At 38.7% G+C, this 6,430-nt stretch overlaps 2 long non-coding RNA genes across 2 annotated transcripts; both read left to right on the top strand.

Moving 5' to 3' along the window:
- Positions 1-752: 752 nt before the first annotated feature.
- On the top strand, positions 753-3,030 carry LOC104233310 (uncharacterized). The gene is made up of 2 exons (XR_011405274.1): positions 753-2,386; positions 2,484-3,030. It is a non-coding gene; the product is annotated as an uncharacterized lncRNA (long non-coding RNA).
- A 258-nt stretch (positions 3,031-3,288) lies between these two features.
- Positions 3,289-6,154, top strand: LOC138886497 (uncharacterized). Its single transcript, XR_011405275.1, has 2 exons — positions 3,289-4,573; positions 5,354-6,154. It is a non-coding gene; the product is annotated as an uncharacterized lncRNA (long non-coding RNA).
- The last annotated feature ends 276 nt before the right edge of the window (positions 6,155-6,430 follow it).

Here is a 6,430-nt window from a genome sequence, read left to right as displayed (position 1 = left end):
ACTATTCCATTGTTCTTTTAGGATGTCCAGACAAATACTACCATTACTATTGATGTTTGAGTGGAATACTTTGGTTTTGAAGGCAACCTACAAAATGCAAAAGCCAAAATAAAGTAATGTAGAAAATCCAATCACTAGAACCAGGTGCCTTAAGACAACTAAAAAATGAGGAAATGTGCAAGTAAACTGGCTTTTTGCTGGTATTTACTAGTAACACGAAGGACCAAAATAGGCTTTTGTAATGCAGATTCAAATAGGCTGATAAATTATCCGATAACCGCTCGATAATAGCTAAATCGATACCAATCCGCTCGATATCTTATTGGGTGGTTAACGGATTAATACATTTAAAAACCGATAACTAATAAGCCGAACCGTTAAGAATAAATAACTGCCCGATCCGCCTGATAAGCAGCTCTACTGTATATACATGTCAATAATTTAATTATTATCCCATGTCAGAAAGGTAATTTCCTTCTCTTCTAAATGATGAGTTATTAATACCGTAATTATTTTGTTTCCCTCTTCTGCTTTTACTTTATTTTATTACTAAAAAGGGGTAAAAACAAATATCACTAATTACTACACCATCCAATCGGAAAGACGGTAAGATTTCTGGGGTCCAAAACTTATACTACTAAATATTACTCCTATATCCCTAATGTGAAATTTGAAAGGAACAAATCACCGGCTAAATAAGTGCCCACCATTAATAATACCTCTACATTATAATACCAAGCAACGTACTTAAAACGTTTTCCACCTACCACGACCTTTCACCTTTATTCTTTTTCTATCCACACACCAAACCAAACTCCAATCATCATCTTCATCTTTTCTCTCCCACTTTCATTACAATTCTTGATTTCCACAAAAAGATCAGCTTTACCATTTCAGAACATATGAATCCAAGAAAGGAACTCCCTTCTAGACTTATCAAATATTGATCTCGTTGAGATATATATATGGATGTCTTACTACCATAACTTTTAAGGAACCATAGTTTCACAAAAAGTTCAATCCAATTTGGACAGGTCCTCCCAAAAGTGTTTTTGCCAAAGCCAGGAACGTGCGTCCAACCTTTCTGGCCGAGGTCAACCTCCAAAACCAAGAATTCATTTCAAAAATTGAAGAGAGAAAAAGATAATTGAGAATATGGAACCCCCACCACCATCAGGGGTAAAGGCTCGTATTTTAGATGTTCCACTTCATGGGGTTGGGTTTCAGTTTGTAGAAATCACACCCCACAAAATCACTGGCCGTTTACCTGTGACAGAAAAGTGTTGCCAGCCATTTAAGGTGTTGCACGGTGGAGTTTCAGCACTAGTAGCTGAGTCTTTGGCAAGTATGGGAGCTCATATGGCATCCGGTTTTGGACGAGTGGCTGGAGTTCATCTCAGTATTCACCATCTCAAGAGTGCTCATATTGGTGACGTTGTTTTTGCTGAGGCTGCACCTGTCAATATTGGCAAAACTATTCATGTTTGGGAAGTTTGTATTTGGAAGATTGATCCAAACAATGAAGAAAACAAGACTTTGATAGCATCATCAAGAGTCACCCTTAAGGCCAACATGTCCGTACCTGAAAATGCCAAAGATGCTGCTGTCAATCTCAAGAAATATGCTAAGTTATGATCACGTTTAATCGAGTTCGATTGCAGCATATTTGATTGTAAGCAAAACTGTACATAATCTAATTGTGAAGAAAGACAAGAGATGGGCTAAATCGAATTTGGAGTTTGATGCTCCATCAATAATTAATGGATACCGTAAATAATTTGTTTCACTCTCTTGCTTTTACTATATTTTACTGACATACTAATATACCGCATCCAATTCCAAATTCGATAAGATTTCTGGGGTCCAAATATGTAAATGTATTTTTCCTAGTGTGAAGATTGGAAGGAACAAACCACCAGCCAATTAAGTGCCGACCATTAAGTTTACCCTTATATTAATATACCAATCAAGGTAATGTTTTCCACCTACCACGCACTTTACCCTTTATCCTTTCATCTTCCTCACAGCTATTCCAAAAGTCCAAACTCCAATCGCCATCTTCATCTTCAATCTATTCTTCTCTGCCACTTACATCAAGATTCTTGATTTCCATAAACAGATCATCAGATTTACCATTTCAGAATATCTGAATCCAAAAAAGAAACTCCCTTTTTTATTTATCAAAAATTGACCTTGTTGAGATATGGATATCTCTTACCCCGTAACTTTGAAAGAACCATAGTGTGACAAAAAGGTTCATTCCAATTTGAACAGGTGCTTCTACTAAAGCTAGGAACGTGAGTCAAACCTTTCAGCCGGAGGTCAACCTCCAAGACCAAGAGCTCATTTCAAGATAACAGCAAATATGGAACCACCACCACCAGGGGTAAAGGCTCGAGCTTTAGATATTCCACTTTATGAGATTGGCTTTGAGTTTGTAGAAATCACACCCCATAAACTCACCGGCCGTCTTCCTGTGACAGAAAAGTGTTGCCAGCCCTTCAAGGTGTTGCACGGTGGAGTTTCAGCTATGATATCTGAGGCTTTGGCAAGTATGGGAGCTCATATGGCTTCTGGTTTTTCCCGAGTGGCTGGAATTCATCTCAGCATACACCATCTCAAGAGTGCTCAAATCGGTGACCTTGTTTTTGTTGAGGCTACACCAGTCAACATTGGCAAAACTATTCATGTTTGGGAAGTTTGTCTTTGTAAGATTGATCCAAACAATGAGGAAAACAAAACTTTGATAGCATCATCAAGAGTCACCCTTAAGACCAACATGCCTGTACCTGAAAATGCCAAAGATGCTGCTGTCAATCTCAAGAAATATGCTAAGTTATGATCAAGTTCAGTTGAGTTTGTTTGCAGAATATTTTGATGGTAAGCAAAACTGTAGAGAGTAACAAGGCAATAAAGCACAGCAAAGATCATTATTTGGTGTGCAAAACATGTTGTAAACCCCTTGCTATTGTTTGTCCTATACGTTGTTTTGAATACCCTAAAAAGAGTAAAAACTACAATATCTGATGATTTCTTTGGTTTGCGGATCATATTTTTTACCGTTTACCGTCAAACCTTTCTATAACAGCCTCATTTGTTTTGATACTTTTTGGTTGCTATAGCGAAGTGTTGTTATACGGGACATATATTTATAACATAACATTAAAATCGGTTCCGAAAAAGACTTGACTTTTATAGTGAATAATTGTTATACAGAAGTGTTGTTATAGAGAAGTCTTACTGTATCTGCTTCCTAAATTTTACTTTGAACAAGCCCAACTACTCCAGGCTCTAAAAAGGTTGAAGGAAGATGAGAAGATAACTTCAATTTGCCCGACCAGCAGGGGGGCGCGTGCTTATCTATTGTGAGAATGCTACAGAGTGAGTTGCTCTTCTAGGCGGACTGCTTGTGACAACACTACAGAGAAAGCGGCACTGGACCTGCCCGGGTTTGATCCCTCAATAAGCATAGCAAAATGCTCTCTCTGAGTTTTCTGGAATAATTGCAAACCTTAAATCATTTCTCTGACAAGCAAGTAGGTTATCAATAACTAACCATTACTCTTATGTCATTTGTGGTCGTCTATATAATCCTCTATATCTTCTTCTTCTTTTTTTCAACTATATAATCCTCTATATCCATTTGGCTTTATCCATTCCAATATTGATCAAGTCTCTAAGCAAGTAGGCTAACAGATAGTTGACCAAGCACCTTGAGGGAACTCTAGCACTACACACGGGAACAGTGATTGGCAATTACAAATTTCCAACATTACATCATTACATGTATATATTTTACCAAGAGCTTAATAGCTAACCTGATAGTTATCATTCTCTGTTAACACTTCATTAACAATGAGCATATCCTAATGAAGTGTTTGAGTGAGACTGCATCATAAAGATAGTATTACTTCCATCCATCTCATCTAATACTAGATATCGTAGTAATCCAACACATATTGACTCCTCCAATAGCGTAGTTGATTCTTTTCTTGATTCATCTCTAACTATGGTCCATGCACCAAACCACTACTCTTGAACAGCTACCTCAGTGTGATGCTACAATCTACATCACCAAAGTTTATTCCACATACAAATTCAGCAATCAAACATAGTACCAATCGAGACAAGTTTGACCATAATCACACCTCTGAAAAGCAGTTATATGGAAGATGTTTTTTCCAGCAATTTGATTGACGTCCAGAAGAAGTCATTAAATGGTTACTGGTTGGTCAATTCGTTGAGGCTTCACCAATTGTACGCTGGTAATAACAAATCATCAAACTGGCAACCTAAGTGTAAGTATTATAAGGTACTTAAAGCTTTAAAATATGATCACTAGTTATCATCACTATTATTGACGAAATGGAGGAGATTCGAGTGTACTTTAATCACTCTTGATGGCCACAGACTCCTCAAGCAAAGATAGAATGAAAACTTTTCTTTTAAGCTTAGTCATTTATGGAAACAAATGGCAAAAAATTCTTTTTAAAATCCCAACTACCTAAAAGGGATTCAAAGGCTCAACTGCCAAGCTCTTGCTCCTTCATGATTCATTTGGGGCCTTATTTCTGTATCCTTTATGTTTGAATTTCTAGTTTCTTCCAATCCAGGTTACTTTTGCTGGCTGAACAATGTTTCTATAATTAATGATGCAAACTCCCAATAGATAAACTGAAAGCTTCTCTTTTTCTGTGTCAATACTAATTCTTGGTAGTTTGGGTTTGGTTGGACTTAGCACAATAGAGAGACGGTTATATTCAGAATCCTTTTGATTGTAACATCAACCAACAAAACTATGGTGCTTCTAAATTAGCAATCAGATAGCCAAAGAAGTAACAAAAATAGATGGATCACCTCATCATGTAAACTCCACCTTGCAAGAATTACACAATTACCCAAAGAAAGATTATTCTCGCTCCAAAACACTAGTTAACTCCTTCGCTGGAAAGTACTCCTTATCCTTTATTCATAAAAATTGCAGAAAACTAAAACAACGAAGTTGTTTCAAATTTGTCATCCCCATCTCTTCGTCATAGTAGTAATTAAGTTATGATGACTGACGTAAATAAAAGAACATAACTGCAGAACAGCAGTTTATACTATAAGAAGGGGAAAAAAGTTACAGCTTCTGAATTAAGGTTAGTTCCTGAACAGCCATGATTTTTGTCCTTTTTTCCCCACTGTAGAGTAGAAACGCAAAAGGAAAAGGGGAACATATAATGAAAGAGCAATTGCAAAACCATATAAATTGATATTACACTGCAAAACCCCTAGAACTGGCTTTTCCCCATTAGAATTTACACTCGAGCTACTAGCCTACTGTTAGCCCCTTGACAAAGGTCCTCGGCAGGTGTGGGTTGTGACAAGGATTTTCATGATGGCCTTGGCACACAACCTGAAAATTGGGACAATATCATGATGGGCTGCTCGGCATGACGGACTATGCGGGGTTGACAAACGCACCTTGAACTGAAGCAAGGTGCATTAAACTTGGACGTGCGGATTGGCATAGCAATGGCAAGGCAAAGCCATGTCAAGCAGGGGCAAAGACATGGCAAGGCAAGGCAATGCTGGACAAGCAATGGCAATTGATGTGGGCAGATTTGATCAAGTTGGGGGCGACTTGACATGAGCGGGCAGCTGTGACAATGAACGTGTGCGGCTATGTCAATGGATGGCGAGCTGTGGCAATGACATTGGCGCGGAGCAGTGTCAAAGGCAAGGTTGGGCGCAATGCCATCCTTGGCACAAAGCAGCGGGGCGCAAATCAGGCACATGTTGTGCACAAGCAGCAGTTGGAAAACATGTGCAAAGCACATGGGAAGCAGTTGGTAGTTGCAACCTCTTCCAAGACATGCTGATCATGGCCTAAAAGTGTGCCCACGTTTTTGTACTTTGTCTTAACTTGTTTGCCTATCAGTTGGGGCTTGTCAACTGATTGTAGCCTTATAAATATGTGCCTAGAGTGTCTAAAAACGGGCAGAAACTTAGGCTAAGGCATTGTGAAGCCAAAATTCGTCTAAGTCATTTCCTAAGGGTGGGAAAAATCATTTTGGGGCAGAGAATTAGGGAATTCTTTGTCTTGGCCATAGGGTTGGCTATTGTGTTATTGTATTCACATATTAATACAAGTTGGGAAGAAATTCCTGTATATCGTGCGTGCCTTTATTTACTGTTTTTGCTGCCTATTTTCATTCAGTGTAAACGTCCGTAAAAATAAAACTAAATGTTGGAAAGGCTGAAGTCAAGGCTGGGTTTGACTGTCGCACGGAGGTGAACCTCGGGCAGAATTCGAGTGACATAAATCACCCCTGTGACAACTGGTATCAGAGCCAGGTTGGATTGGGGCGGAGACACAACGTTCAGTGGTTGAATTTTGTGAAGAATGGCTGGTGGCAACGCAGAACTGAGGGAAAAGGTTGCTGCA

Source organism: Nicotiana sylvestris, chromosome 2, assembly GCF_000393655.2.
Source record: "Nicotiana sylvestris chromosome 2, ASM39365v2, whole genome shotgun sequence".
NCBI lineage: Eukaryota > Viridiplantae > Streptophyta > Magnoliopsida > Solanales > Solanaceae > Nicotiana > Nicotiana sylvestris.
Note: the sequence above shows the minus strand (reverse complement) of the source record. Positions and strands in the feature narration are given on the sequence as shown.